The 16,312-nt window shown below is 43.4% G+C and overlaps 3 long non-coding RNA genes across 3 annotated transcripts; 1 reads left to right on the forward strand and 2 right to left on the reverse strand.

Annotated features, from left to right (window-relative positions):
• Window positions 1-142: 142 nt before the first annotated feature.
• LOC308194934 lies at window positions 143-3,968 on the reverse strand. The gene is made up of 3 exons (XR_013951082.1): window positions 3,860-3,968; window positions 1,454-1,564; window positions 143-1,246 (listed from the first exon to the last, which is right to left on the reverse strand). It is a non-coding gene; the product is annotated as an uncharacterized lncRNA (long non-coding RNA).
• LOC308194936 lies at window positions 2,616-12,581 on the forward strand. Its single transcript, XR_013951086.1, has 3 exons — window positions 2,616-3,633; window positions 3,916-5,034; window positions 11,358-12,581. It is a non-coding gene; the product is annotated as an uncharacterized lncRNA (long non-coding RNA).
• LOC308194941 lies at window positions 5,721-12,596 on the reverse strand. The gene is made up of 3 exons (XR_013951091.1): window positions 12,568-12,596; window positions 6,460-6,525; window positions 5,721-6,085 (listed from the first exon to the last, which is right to left on the reverse strand). It is a non-coding gene; the product is annotated as an uncharacterized lncRNA (long non-coding RNA).
• Window positions 12,597-16,312: the final 3,716 nt, after the last annotated feature.

A 16,312-nucleotide genomic window follows, 5' to 3' on the forward strand; every position in this document is an offset into this window, starting at 1 on the left:
AGATTGAGGCCCGGAAAGTGCCAGCTCCTGCACCTGAAGGACAGAGGGGCACCCACCCAGGGAAGATCACTATGGCACCATGCGACCAGTGGCGGACCCACTGCCCCTACCATCATCCTTCTCCCTGCCCCTACCCCAGCTCCCCTACCCACCACCAAAACCTGCGACAATCAGCTTTTCCCATTAAGGGGACACACAGCAGAGCTCCAGATGTCCAGACGGAGCTGAGCTCAGGCAGGCAGCCTGAGCAAATAGAGCTGGGCATGTGAGGCAGCAGCCATGGAGCCTGCTCCGCTGCTTGTACAAGGGCCCCAGCTGCTGCCTGCAGTGCCAAGTGCCCAGGATGGTGGGGCACTGCTGGGCTCTGTCTCACAGGGCAGCCCTGTTCCATTGGCCTTGGCCACCTGTGAAGCCTCTTGTTTTGGGACATTGAGGTCTGCGGCATTCCTACAGCCTGGAAACAGGTCTAATGGTCTTCTGGCCTGCCAGTAGGGAGGTAGGGGTCACCCTCCAGATTCTGGCTGCACCCAGCCCTTCCTTCCCTCCTGGGAATTCAAGCTAAGCTGCAGCAATTGTAACAGGGGCCTAAAGTACAAGTGAACTTGCTCACTCAATCACAGCAACTTGGGCAAGGACAGGGATGGGACCAGGGCCAGGGACAAAGTTTGTGTTCCAGTGGAGAAAGAGAGCTTAGTGCAGCCAGTGCCAGGCAGCAACCCCCCTCTCTCTGCCAGAAGAACAGGAGAGCCTCACACCTGCCCCAAGAGGCTGCATGGAGATCACAGAACAAAACGTGCCAGAGGCTTCCCAGATGGCAAAGTACAAAGGCTGTGACACGCCCTGATGACAGGGGGTCACGCTGGCCAGGCTGCCATGGGGCAGAAAGCTGCTAGGGCCACAGGAGTGTGGCAGGGAATCAGCCCCCCCCTGCTTACAGGGGGCTCGTCCGGTGCGGGGAGACATGGCCTCTCACCCTCTTTACAGGGTGGCCAAGCTCTGCTGGCAACCAGAGGAGCAATGGGAGAAAAGACCATAAAAGGCCAGAGAAACCAAGACCCATCCCTGCTTCCAGGGAGGTCATCCAGCACAAACCAGACGGGGCATTGCAGGTGTCGGCTGTCATCTTCTATGCACCCAGGCCTGGCGACAGGAGGGTCCCTGTGCTCCTCATCAGTCCTCCGCTCCTCTTCTGCCTCACAGCTCCACACCACAACTCTTTCTTCCTTCTCCGCCAGCTTGGCTGCTGCTGCAAGGGAAGGAGGACACCGTCAGCCACCAGAAGCACTGGCTCCTTGCTGTGGCACCCTGGGAGGCCTGAAGCTCAGAGCACCCCTCCCTCAGCCGGGCCGGTTTCCTCCCCGCAGCCCCAGCAAGGGCACTTCTCCATTCCCCCGTCCTCTGCTTTCTGCCCCAGCCTCACTGTCGCTCCCCAGCCCTGCTGCCTCTCGCTCACAAGATAACTCCGGCCCGTGCTCAGTGGGAAGTGTTGGTGATCCTTCTGCAGCCTTTCTCCAGAGACAACATGGCCCTGAGTCGAGGCCGAAGTTGCACTTCAGAGCTGTCACTGAAAGAAAACAGCAGAGGTCCAGTGTTAAATGGAACTGATCCCCATGAGAATGGTTTTTATTCATGAAAATAGCACTCCATTACCATTACCCCAAATGTCAGTTTGTATACTCTAAAGTTACGTCAGAATTTCCCTGAAAAAATGATCTTTTTTTTTTCCTCCTCGGTTACCCCAGCTTTTTCCTCCAAAAAAGCTCACTTTGTCACTTCTGAGTTTCTGCAGGTTTTCCCCAAAATATGTCCAATTACCCTCTACAGTTAACTCAACCTCCCCCACCCCCCCAATCATTTCCCCCTCTAAATTATTATAGATTTTCCCTCAAAAAAATGCTTAGTTTTCCCATGAAAGTTACCTCAGGTTGTTCTCTGACAGTGCCATTTAATATCCTCTAAGGGTTCCCCAGCTTTTCTACCCCAAAATGTAATTTTACATCAATCAATGTCACTGCAGCTTTCCCCCCCAAAGTGCTCATTTTATCCCTTCTATGTTACCTCCTATTTCCCCTCTAAAAGTGCTCATTTTTATCCCATCTAAGGTCCCAAATTTCCAACTACTAAAATGCACTTTGTATCATCTAGTTACTTCAGGTTTTCCCTCCAAAAATGCTTTTTGTCACCTAAAAACTACCACAGATTTTCCCCTAGAAAATGATTATTTTGTCCCCTCGGGATTACCTCAAATTTTCTGTCCAAGAATCTTCATTTTGTTCCTTTCCTTAACTCAGATTTCCCTCCCTCCCAAATTGCACAACTTTCTCTCAAAATGTCATTTTATATCCTCTAACGGTACATCAGCTTTTACCCCTAAAATGCTCATTTTATCCCCTGAGTTATCTACTTTTTTCACCAAATTAACAGTTTGTATACTCTAAAGTTATGTCAGCCTTTCCCTGAAAAAAAAATTTTCATTTTTCTCTCCTGTCACCTCATCTTTTTCCTCCAAAAAAGCTCACTTAGTCCCTTCTAATTTCCCTCTAGTTTCCACAGATTTTCCCCAAAATATGTCCATTTACCCTCTACAGTTAATTCAACAACCCCCCCCAATAAATTTTCCCTCAAAAAATGCTCAGTTTTCCTGTGTAAGTTACCTCAGTTTGTTCCCCAAAAGTGCCACTTTATATCCTCTAACGTTACATCAACATTTTTGTCAAAAAATGCTCAATTTGTCTCCTATTTATTAACTAAGGTTTTCCTTCAGGAAAAGCTCATTTTGTCTGCTGTAAGTTTCCTCATGTAATTTTCCCTCTTTTACCTCAGATTTCCCCCTTCCCACGTTGCCCCATTTCTCCCCAGAATGTATTTTGTAATTTTATATCCTCTAAAGTTATGTCAGATTTTCCGGGCAAAAGAGTCCTGTTTTTCCTCCACCTAAGTTACCTCATATTCCCCCCCCAAAAAATGCCTATGTTGTCCCCTCCAAGCTAGCTCTAATTTTTCTTCCAAAAACATTCATTTTGTCCCCTCCATGTTACCTCAAATTCCGCCCCCACCCCCCACCACCATTTTGTATCACTAAGAGCCGCCTCAGCCTTTCCCCCTCAAACTCAGGCTGTATTCTCCACATCTACCTCGGCGTTTCCCTGAGACAATGCCCTTTGTGCCCCCCAAGCCACACCAGCTCCTCTCTCAGAGAAAAAGCTTAGTTTTTGTTTGTTTCTCCTCCTCAGCGCCAGTCCGCGTTTGCCCTCAGCCCCTCCCGCCTCGCCTGACGGCCCCGCGAGCTGAAAGCCCGGGGCCAGGCGCTGTGAGGGGCCGGGGGCAGGCGCTAGGAGCTCGTTTGATGCCGTTGCCGCTTTACCCCCTCTTCTGCAGAGCACCCTCTGAACAGCGCCTGGCTCAGGAAAACACCTTTTTAAGTCTTCCAGCCTGTGGGAGGCGGTCTGCAGAGCTGTGTGAAGCTGCAGCAGGACCAGACTTGCACGAAGTGGGAATACCAGGCACCTTGCAAGGAGGGAAGAATGCAGACTGCGTGCTAACTGCACACACTGCTCGTAAGAACCATATGCTGCCTTGAAGAACTTTAAAGGACAGTACCAGCTTCTGCTCAAAAGCCTGCAATGCCATCAGGTCTGTCTCAGAAGCTGAGCAGGAAGATATGCTCAGGACAGAGGGAGGCACGGGACAGGGGACTCCCCCTCAGCTCACCCCAGCCTGGAGAAAAACCCCCACATAGTGCTGGGTGCAGGACCATACCCGAAGAGCACCGTTCCCCACCCCAAACTGCAGCTTCACTGCAGTCTCTTTAGGCTCTGCTCCCAGCTCTGAACTTTAAGCAACAAGCACAAGCAATTACCTTTCAAGAAATGTTTTCTTTTCTTTATCTATTTCTTGCCATTCTGTGGACTGCAGTAAGACCTGGCCAGGCTGCTACTCCCACCACACCTCATGCTAGGATCTGAGCGCATCCAGCCCAGGAGAGGGCTTATGCCACTGACTGCAACACCAGAGGCCTCCTTTCCAACCTGCAAGGAAAATAAGGACTACTTAGTAAGTACAGCACAGGTGCATCCTAAAACTCAGAATCCTGTTTAATACATCAAAGTGGGAGAGCTTGACACAAAGGAAGAGACCAAAAGAAAAAAAAAAAAGTCAAGATCAGTTAGTTAGTTAAAGGCACCTGTCACTCTTTTGCCTATCTGGGAAGAAGTAACATTGACAAGGGAGAGAAGTTGTGGAAAAATAATAAGAGCAAAGATAGCAACAGAAAGCAGATTGATACTACAAAATGAGATATTATTATGGGAATCCCACTGAAATACCTTTAAACACAAATCTGGAAGAGAACACTATGGCATGGTGAGTCCAATGCTCTGACCACAGTAAGTCCCCAAACTGCTTGGTGCAAGCTGATCCATGACATAGTTATGTCCAGTCTCAGTTTATGTGCTCAAGGAAAAAAAAAAAAAAAAAAAACAAACCACAAAAACTTGTATGCATTTTTAACTGCATTATCTCTGTTCAACAGTAAACCTGACTTCCAGTCAAGGAGTGTGTAAGGGAAAGTATTTAGATGCTATATTACATTTATACCACTACTCTTGAAAATCAAAATAGCTGTGGTAATTTTTGTTACTAAAATGCAAATTGACAGCTCTATAAACCTAAAGGAAGTACAATCTTATGAAATTTAATTCATTAGTTTTAGAGGAAAAGAGAAAGAGGGAAATCTCTCTGCAAAGCCAACAAAGGAAAGGAGTGTTTTACTCCAGGAGTGGCAGAATCGGAGGGCATTCTACAAACGGTGCCGTGGTTAGGGACTAACACCTGCGCTCAGGTTCTTGGCCTTCAAACACCAGAGCAGGGTGAAAGCAGCAGTGATAAGTGCTTCCAGCTCCTTGGCTGCCTTGACTGATGCATTCCCTATTCCTTCTTTTTTTCTCCACTATATGCTGTGCTACCATCCACCCATTCTGACGAGGCAGTGCATCTTCACACAGACCTTGGGACAAAGAGCCAGGATTGTGCATGGTGAGTTTCTGAACTATTCTGACTTATTTTTATGTAGTCAGCTTCAGCAGCTAGGGAGAAATACACTCTTCCACAAACAACGAAAGCCTAGCAGATAAATAGGTCTTTTTCAAATAGCTGGAATAAGAGCTAGAGTAAAAACACGACAAAGATAAAGAAACAATCAAAACCATGGTGGGGATCACCATGAACTAGTGAGAAAGCTATTTTTCTCTTCTTTAAGAACCCCACATGAGTGTTTCCCACAAAATTCTTGACTACTCCTCGCTCCCTACACCTGCTTCACTTTGCATCTCCACAGAGAAAAGCAGGTAAGACACTTCATGCCACAGACATTGGTCATTAAACAAAAGGGAGATCTACTGTCTGCCCAGATCTCAGCTCTGCAGACACCGAGTGTAGTGTCAGAACAGTGTATAATGCTGTCAGTTAATGTTTCCATCTGGTCATAAGAAGAATCCTAGGAGGCAACAGTTGCTTAATACAATATTTAATTTGAAAGCAATACAGCAAGACTCCTTTACAGCCTTCTCTACCAGTTCTGAAGGCATTTAGGTTCAGATTTCTATTTCTTCCCATATGGAAGAAAAAATTCCTATTGTTATGAGAGGGCTTTATTCCTAGAATACACAGTTGTTAGTAGTATTCCAGAAGTGACTACAGTCCTACAATTTATATGCCAGAACTGGAAATGGTTCCTGGGAGCAGAACATGTTTTCCTGTGCTGACGCAAATCCTGGCCAAGCCACAACAGGAGACCGCTGTGTAAGTTAATGATGAACATCTCTAAAAACCACAAGCATGGACTTTACTAATCCCACAGTCCTGACGCACATGAATACACTGTCCTCACACTGATAATTTGTGACTCATGCTCATATGTAAACATTCAGAAAGAAAAATGCTCTAGGACCTGGCAAAGAGACCTTTTTAATACTGTCTGTGGAGACTGGGTTGGTAACGTTGGCCTGTAATGACTGATGTGTGGCAGATGGCAGCGCCCTTGGGACATCATGCAACTTGGACATGACACCATGTGAGATCCAGGAAGCTGTGAGCAAGGAAAACATACGTTAGATAAAACATAAAACCACTCGCTATGCCGAGTGTTGTGCATTAATGCAAATAGACAGCTAAGCACCACAGAGACAACGTCTCGCTTCCCCTGCTTGCCTGGTGGGACAGGGAAAGAGGAAAGGAAGAGTAAAATCAATAAAAACTTATTGTTTGAGATAAAAAAATAAGTAAGAAGTGAAGAAGTAGTAGGGTAGAAATAAAACACAGCAAAACAAGTGATGCAGAGGTAATTGCTTACTAGCTCACACAGTTAGACTTGTTGAGCCAGTTCCCAGGCAAAAAGATGCCAAGCTGCCTAAGCCCTCCCTCTTCCTTTTTTATTGCTTGACTTTATACAGTGTGGAATACCTCTTTGGTTCCTTTGGAATATCTGCCTGGCTGTGTCCCTTCCCAACGTCTTGCACACACCCCAGTCTGTTATCAAGGTGGGCAGAAAGAGAAAAAAAACAGCCTTGATGCTGTGCAAAACCAAAGATAAAACATCAGTGTGTTACCAGCATTGGGTTTGGTCACACACCTAAAACATAGCACTATAGCAGCTGCTACAAAGAAAATTAATTCCATCCCAGCCAGACCCAGAACACAGATAAGCAGGGAGCTGTCCTTACAATGAATGCAGTGTCAAACATCACCTGTTAATACAATTTTTCCCTCCTTACCAGCCTTGGGGGTCCCAGGCAGCCAACCAGGTGGCTGCAGTATGATTTGGAACAGACAAGTGAAGATGTCCACTTCAAGAGGAGAAAAAAACATCTCTAAGATGCAAATTTTACACAAACTAAGACAGGAAATAGGATTTCAGTTCCTCACTAGAGTAAATGCTTTATCTGAGTACTGAAGTGTAAGAAAGAAAACACAAATAAATCTGAAGACACAGCATCCATGTCCTTGCTACCTCTCTGAGGCTTCCAGAGAGTGCACGTTAGTGCCTTATGCAAACATAAACACCATACCTAGACCCAGCCTGAGGGCAGGTCACAGTTATTCCCTGCACTAGTACAAACTGGACAGTCTCTTCTCTCAAAAACTTCTCACTTATGTGTGTGCAATCATTTTGGTGTGTGGAAAACTGGATTGTTACCGCTTTACTTATAAAGCCAAACACATACGGAGTAGCCTCAAATCCATTTTGTTAAACAAACAAAAAAAATCCTGCCTTTTCAAAGGGATGTGTATGTGCTTCCACGTAAACCGTGAAAACAGGCTTACACTTTCTAAGGACAAACAGTTATGTTTTGGCTGGGTGATTTGCTGCCAAGGACAGGATAACCATTTCCATTTGTCATACCTGTGCGATTTAGGGTGTTGAACACCTGCAGTTTTTTACTAGGGAAACTACCCCAGAGAAACTACCAAGGACTTGGTCCCTTCTGGACAGGGGTGCTGAAACCTCACGCTTGCTGCTGTGTGAGTAACTGACCGTTCACCAGCTCTCCTCCTGACTGTCCATCTACACTCATAGCAAGTCTTAAAAGTGCCCTTCAATTGCAACTTCTTCAGGGCTGTCTGACTCAAGAAACTGCCCAGACTTTGATACTAAGTTGTTTTCTTTGCTTTCCTCTAAGTCAATAAGCAGTTCTACTTGTGCAGACTTTACTAAAGCACGGTGAGATGTATGTCACTGGACAACGCCACGCACACAGCTACCATAAATCAGCCATCCCTTTCTCCCAAGTTATTTTGGTTAACTGATGGGTTTTATAGACATCCATTTTGAAAAAAAAACAACCCACCCAAATATATTTTTTATCCATCAGATTCTTAGAAAACAGGACTCTTTGGGTTCTTTTACTTTGTTTTCTGCTCTAGAGCAGATTTTCCTTTTAAATAGCTTGCCTTCAGCACTAGAATCCATAAATGAACAGAGAATATTTCTGATGTGCTTGGAGATTGGCATTCAGACACAAGTTACAACTGGTTGTTAAATCTTCCTGAATACTGTGCGTTATTATGACACCCTGTCCTGTGTACAGAATCCCCTTCTGTGTAGGGATTTCACTTCACCCGTTGTAACAAGACTTCACGTCTCCTGTCAGCCTCTCCTCTAAAACCTCTTGCACTCCTTTTAAAATAGAAAGGACTATCACTTCCAATTTCTCATTTGAGTTTGCCAAATTTTATATTTTAAATGTCAGTAATGAAATCACACATGCTTCAAAATCTCAATATTCAATATTTATATTTGCCTTCAATATTTAGAGGGGCTTTTGAAAGACCACCCTCAACAAGAAGTATCTGAGTAGATGCTTGTAACCTATATGTATTAACTACTATTGGAGCATCCCATCTTCTGAAACTCAGATGATATTTTATAAAAAATATTTTCAGCAATTTGGTTTCCTCTATTCCACAGATGTTGCACAGATTATTTCCCTCAGCACACTTGTGCTCAAAATGCTAAGACGAACACTTGACTGATTCTTCAGTTTGGCCACTGACTGTTCTGGTCATGATTTAGAGATTATGCCACCAGTAAATCCTGTAGGAGGGCAGCTCTGAATCCATGGGAGATGGCTCTGACTAATGATTTAGGCTACTTGCTTATTCTCAAAATATCTAAAAATACAACCAGCCTTTTTGATATCCAATTCCTCAAAGCTCTTTTCTTGTCCATTCTCCTTTCTTTCTTCCTTTATCTTGAGGAGTTAATGTTCTCCATTATATTAACATCTATGAATGCCTCTGAAGCAGAGGCTTTGTTTTTGTATAGCTGCCCCCTGTTATCATAAGTTAAACTGAATTTTTGTCCCCGGGTGCATTTGTTATAACTATCCTTATTCATTCTGATATAGGATCTGTTCCTGTTCATTCTTAAATCCTTTCTTTGCCATGCTGCAAATGCTACTGTGTTGTCAGGGTGTTCTCTAAATCATTAATGTTCCCTATGTGCCTCATTATCAATAGTTACTTCAGTCTCATTAGGATTATCAAATACATTTGAAACAATGCTGTGGTACAAGTCACGTGCAAAGGCACATGCTTTGAGGAAGCAGGTGCCTCTATTCAATGTTCAAAAAAGCTCAGGGTACTTTGCGTATGCTGCATCAGTTTAACAAAAGTATCTTGCTTTGCATTTGAAATTAAAAACATTTTGATACAACTTCCTCAGTTGTGCTTACAAGTTCTGGCCTGAGGACTAGTGAAAAGTCTTCAAAACATCCCATTCAGTAACACTGCACAGAAATTGCCTGAAATACAAAATAAAAATATTGGGCCTTACAGGAACAGTGAAGAAACAAGGCTGAAATCTATTCAGCCACCTCCTAACCCTGAGACCTCCTAAGGTCTTAAGAGAGGGTCTCAGCTCTAGCCACATACCGCTGTTTTTTTTGTGTTCTTTTTACTGAAAAGTAATGAGATTACCACACTAGCAAGACTCAGTTAACATGTCAGCTAACTCCTCCTTCATAATGTGAAGACACAAATTAAGCTCTTCCATTTGAATCTATATTCACAGAAAAAAAGATCCAGATTTGATTTACTATGCATAATTTATCAGTTCAGCTTTTTTTTTTTAAACTAGGGTCCACATTTTTATAGGCTGTTCAATACCTTAGATGCTACACATGCACTTCAGCACGATTTTCTAGATATCTAGAAATATCTAGATATCTATATATCTAAAAAATCCTGGGTGTTCTAAAATCTGGTCTTGATACTATCAAAACTAAATGGCAGGGGTACTCTAACTCAGCCTTCTCAGCTGTAAAATTCTGCTGTCATTCATTGTCTAAAAGGACTTGCATTACATGGCCCTTATGGAAACCATTTATGCTTTATGGAGTACAAACTTTCACATGGCTTTCAAGATTTTTTTTGCCTAAAAATTTTTCACTTCATCTTAGGAATGATCAAAGTGATTTTTCCTCATCCAGGCTGGGAAAAAGTACCAGCTGAGAGCGATTCCCGTCATATATACTTACAACTGAACAGATGGAACTCAAAATGCTCTGCAAACACTGGAGAGCTCAGATTTAAAGCACGCCTTTCAGACCAACTTCATTATACATTATTCAATTTGTCACACACCCTCAGCCCCTGGCCCTTTCTAAAACACATAGCAATTGCTAATTAAACAAGTGCAAACAGTACCAGCTATCTCCAGTGCAACCTCTATTGCAATTAATGTAACAAGGGAGATCCAAATCCAATTCCTATTGTATGCACAGTTACGTTCCCTTCACTTCTTAGTGACAATTACATTGCAGTTCCTTGTGCCCATATGTTACTGGCTTCAAATTCCTTATTTGGCCAGGGCTCACTCTAGGGTTTTTGATTTTAAAAACAAAATCCTTCTTTCTTTCACTCTTTCTTGAGAAATCAGCAGGATTTTATCTAGAAAAGTTGACAGCCTTCAAAAATGGTTAACTTCACAAAAATGTGCTACTGTGCTACAATATTATGAAATGAAATTAAAAGTGTAAATTTTACATTTGAAAAAGTTAATGAAATTAGCCCTCTATTTTTATTACAGTAATCTCAGTAGTCCAGGAAAGCATATAAGCATTTCAGTTATACTGATATACAGTGGTATATTCATTTCTCAACCAGGTAACACTGGTTTTATAAACAAAGGTCTGTTTTATCCAGGAACTAGCTGTAGCTATCAATATTATCAAACTAAAGGAAGTGGTCCATAGCTTTGTACTGGTACAAATAGAGAGAAACTGTGAAAAATGTGCCACCTGTGATCGAGTCACGGCACACCAAGGTGCTGAGCACAACTCCAGCATCTGACTGCGCAAAACAAACAGGGCATCTGTCAGAATTTCAAACGTCAGGGGATGAATGTGAGGAATCCACGATGAAAACTATACAAAACTGGGCTGCTGACATTTTCATCACAAAACAAATACTTGGCCAACAGTATGTGAAATGCCAATGGGAACTGCATTATACATGATGCTCCATGCATATTTGAGTGATGATGGGAACAAAGATGCACCATAGCTCCCCTAAGGGGTGTTTCAACAGCAACACTGAGCAACTCGAAGACCTGGCTAGCACCTAAGTTGAGTGAAGGCTAGGGACTGCTTTAAACTCCACCCCAGCTGATTACAAACAAGAGGCTGTGCCACGCTACCTGCCACGCTTTCTGGTATCTCCAAGAACTACCTATTGGCACAGGCCGGTTCTTGGTGGACAGCTGAAAACTCACAGGGAACCAACCTCTCATGAACAACTCTTAATGCATCTCAGGTCAGTTATACTCAGAAAGTATATTTCTCCTACATTTTTGTTCACAGATCTAAAAAAATCACAAGACATCCTCACCAAAACAGCCGTTTATGAAACCAAATTGAGAAAGTTGAACAAAGACTTCACCTGAAACCAGCCTTTTTCTGAAGCATTCTCCAAGCAAGTATTCAGAGCCCTCCAAGGAACAGCTACAGCCCTACTGCATCCTTCTCGGGGCAGCAACTGGGGACAGGCTTCGTGCAGTCAGGGGAACAAAGAAATTGTTCTGATGCTATGGCTTCTGCTTCATTTTTTTTTTTTTTTTGCTTCATTGTCCTCTGCAACATGATGTTCACTGGCCTTAACCATCTACTGTAATCAAGCAAGTGAGCATTATTTCCATGGCCAAAGTGCTCTTTACTCTCCCTATCATTTTTCAGTTAGGCCAAAAGTTATCATCTCTATTAATTTCACTAAACGTTATCTGCTCATGCAAGTGTTCTATGTGAAGGTCTAGATTTGACAGAAAGATAATTGCTGGTTCTGTGAAAGCTCTAACCAAACAATTTTCTTTTACTTGTAAAGGAGAAAGATACAGAACTATTTCAATCCTGAATAAGCTAATCAAACTTTCATCTTGAGGAACATAACAGTTCATTTCTGCTCTAACTAGGAAATTACCCACTTAAGCCTCAAGAAAACCAAATGCTTATCAGCTCTCCTGGCAGGTCTTTCTCAGAAGGCTGCTAGCATTCTCAATTATATTTTGGTATAACATAACAGAGTAATCTTGCCACCTCTCACTGGCACCCAGAAGAGAGGATTTTAAGAAATGGATCAAAAATTACCTGCTTCTGTATTTACATAAGGTTGCCACCTTGTGTAAACAGTTTGAGAGTGTGCTTGGATACTGGCACCTATATACAAGGCAATTCACATATTGGGTGAGTGTAATTAACACGAAAACACTATCAATAATGTTGCACTGTGTATCTGTGGATATGCTGAATGGATGCATACAGTATTCATAGTTTTATAACAACAACAATGGACACGATGTAAATTAGATGCAGATTTAAAATAAAGAACAGTGCCACTGAAATAATCCTTGGGATCAAATATTTATCATGTCAGAGGAATACCTTGAACAGCAGTGCCCTCTCCAGCCCAGTTCTGCAATACTAAGACACGACAACACACATCAGTTCTTCAAGCAAACAAACCAGCTCATTCAGCCTCCCCTTGTGGGATTTTCAAATCAAAATTTTCATAGTTTACCTGGACTGGACAGACTACATGGTTGGTCTGTACTCTTCTCCAGGAGAGCTTTCTTAACCAAGACCGTAGCGCAGGTGAATTGCTATACAAGCAGAACTGAGAAGAAAATAAATGTGACTTCTCTCTTACAAGGCATATTGGCATTTAAACACCTCCACACGGGTTTTTACTTCTTACCCTCTTACAGCACAAGAACATGGACTCATCCAAGCAGACTAAAAATGCTTATTAAACATCACAAATAAGCAACAAATGTAGAGATAAAACCAGTCAGCATGGCTACATAACCAAACCTGAGGCTACATGGCAATTGCTAAGAGCTGAAGCCTCTCTTGAGAGTCTAAGTCCTCCTGCCAGCCCAAGACCACTGAGAACAGGGGAAGCACCTCTGTCTGTTAACATTTGAGTAAGGAAGTGGGAATTTCCAGTTGCGTACCTCTGCACACCTTCTCCCTTACAGCAGTCTCAAACGGATAACAGGAGAAAACAAAACAGTCTTGCCAAAGATACAGAAAGGCACACCTGATGAGTACAGGTAAAAGCTGCTAGCACTATCACTCGTCAGATGGGCCCAAAGCAACTCTCGCTCTGCTTCACCAAGGGAGTAAAAACATCGACTAGTTGAAACTCAAGTGACATGGCTTAAGCAAATGACTTTTTCCAAGTCACTGGAATGTGCCCCTCCTCACATACAATGATCAGATGACAGAAAACAAATGGGGAAGCCTTAGTACCTTGCTTTCACTGGCTCATATAACCCCTTCTAACAAACCCACAACACTTTCGCGGTTTGCTGTATTCACTGCTTAGAAACTTAAATGCTGGACATCCTATCCACTGCAAACCTGGTCTTCCCTTCTCTGAACTTATCCTTGCTCACTTTACCTGTTTATAACATTTGCCTTTTGCTTCAATTTCCTCAATGCATCTTGGTGTTTGGACAGGATGCTTATAATCTGCTCCAAAACATACTTGCTTTGCAGGGGCCTGCACATGAGCAGAGATGCTGCTGCTGCTCTTGGCTCCCTCATTTCCCTAATCACAGAACAGAGAGAAACAACTGGGATCCACTGCTCCCAAGTGCCCTCACAGTTTGAGTCCCAAAACCCAGCTAGGTTATGACGAGGGAAAAAAATGATTTCCTAACTCAGTGCATCTTCTGCAGCCATAGCTGATCTCGGAGGAAGATGAAACACAAGGCTTATTGCTTTACAGCTCATTACAAAGCACAGCGTCAGCCAGCAGCAGCAGCATGGCACTAGGAAATAGGAAAAGGTCCCTGAGTTACCGAGCCTTGGTCCACAGAGCACAGGCAGCCACATCAGCACTTCACAAGGGTGCGATACCGCAGAAGACAACAGCATGGTCCAGTCTGAGAAAGGGAAATGATTCTAATTACTAATTTGTCTTAGAGTAACTTCCCACCATCCTTGGAGCGTGTTTTTTTTTTTTTTTAAAAAAAAAAAAGAGATTGAATGATGCTAGTGCAACTAAGCAGTCTGATCTACAGATTGCCCAGAGAGGCAGTAGTCTCCATTCTTTGAACTAAATAAATCCCGAGAGGATGTGGCTCGGAGCAGAGAGGTTGGCCCACACTGGTTGGCCCCAAGAGCTCCCTGCCTACCTCAAGCACGCTGCGATTTCGCGCTGCTACGAGCGAGTGCTTCTGTTCGAGCCACGAGCAAGCAGCATCTTGGGAAGCTGCACCGTTCTCTCGGACTAAGATGGAAAATCCCACTGCATGATGCAGACACACAGCTGCTCATATTAATGTACAAACGTCCAGAAGAAATAGAACAAACCAAGCAATGATTTATTTATTACATAGCAATTGCGTTTTTGCCATATCAGCCTTCACTCCTCTTGCTCAGCCCAGTTTCCCTAAACCAGGGAATCTGAATCTTGCTTGCAGCAACACAAGGCTTTCCTTTCTGTATGGTTGCATGGTGCCAAAGTCCTCTGATTTTGCTTGGAAGAAAAAGATTAGGGAAAGTGAAAGAATATCACAAGCAAGAAGCGCTTGTTTGACCCATGAGAACGCACCGTCAGCTGTGTCCTACAGGAGGTCACACACACATACAGCAGGCACTAAGGGAAGCACCTTTTACTTCCGAATTCTAAGAGTGGGAAAACAGCCACTGCTTAATTCAGTGAATTTGAGAGCATCTCTTACAACACTGTAGGAAAAAAACAAACATTCGAGACTGCAACTAGATCCTACAATCCCCTTCACACATATAGAATGTATTTTTTTAAAAAACTACATAGGTATTGGTATATGCAGATGTGTGTTTACAGATACATGTGCACACATTGGTAATTATGTGGAAGCTTCCACAGGGAGAGCACCCCCTTAGCCAAAACCCATCGGGACTACTGAACACAACAAAAACAGTAATTTATGAAATGAAGACTGAGGACCCAGCAAATCAAGCTGAGCAAACAGAAAAGCAGAGAGGTGGAAAGGTTGTCTTGCAATAACAGGAAAAAAAATGGGGTTCATTGATGTTTATTTCAGTGTCATATAAGAAAATGCGCATTACTTAAAAGAAGTGTTTGTGCATTGCTTCCCCTAATATTTAGATAAAACAAATGCAAAAGTCACTTCAAAACACCATGTTAGCATTTGTCAGCATTACTTTAAGCTCTGATCTTCTCAGCCTAACAGAACACAAGTGAACAGTTTTAAAATCTTTATTTTTTGGAGGCTGCAAGAAACATCACTATTCCGTTAGTAATGACTTCTTCATCCTCTGAGGGCCTTTTCAACACATTATAGGAACATCATTTTTTACCACACACAATCATGCATATTAAGTGCAGGATGTTTGCCATGATCTACAATCGATTTGGAAAGGCCTGATAGGAAGCAGAAAATTCCCATCGCACACAAGGCTTTAGCTAAACACATGACCATACAGAACAACTTGCAGACCCAGTCACATGCCTGATTTTTTTGGGTGCTTTTTGTTCAGGACAGAAACAAAAGACATGTTCCTGCTGTGGGTATGCCAACAAATTACATTACACCAGTACAGGACACATCTTTTGATGAATTAGACGCTCAGTGAGATGACAGAAGTTCATTTTGAGTCTCCGGCTGTTAAGTAGATCCTTGCATTTTAGTGCTACATACAGCAAAAGCAGAAGAGATTTACAAGCTGTGTAGCTTCCCAGCTACCAGCAAGACTCCTCTCCCAGCTGTACTGAGGCAGATCTCTAGGTGGCACATTTCATTATCTCACCAGTGAGAAGGAAGAGCAGGTCCAGCAGAGTGCACAGAGTTGTTCAGCACCAGCTTGCAAGCTGCTTCTATCAGCCTGAGGGACTCAGGGGTTAATGCTGACATCCAGGCCCTCTGCATCCAGGAGGTGACAGGGCCAGCATACAAGCCATGCGATTTCTCAAGTAGAGAAGTTATGTGCTATGGCCAGTAGCGAGGCCTCACTCTTCTTCCTGTTCAGCAATTCTTCTTCTCTCCACTGCAAGCATTTAAGCTCCTGGCACTTCAGCTTGACCTTGAGGCCAAGCGGTTCAGACCAGTCCCCACCCAGAGCTGTGCTTAATTCCATTCAGTTCCAGGAACCAGCATGGTTGCTGATACCAGCAGGCAATACCACCTACATGGAGGCAGAAGCTAGCTTGTCCATTTCCCCTCCCACCTTGCTTCTAGATTCCTTCCACTGACTTTTAATTCTTACAGAGCTTTACATGACTCAGCAACTCATTTCAGAGGAAACCCCGT

Source organism: Anser brachyrhynchus (assembly GCF_964034855.1).
Source record: "Anser brachyrhynchus genome assembly, chromosome: 4".
Taxonomy (NCBI): domain Eukaryota; kingdom Metazoa; phylum Chordata; class Aves; order Anseriformes; family Anatidae; genus Anser; species Anser brachyrhynchus.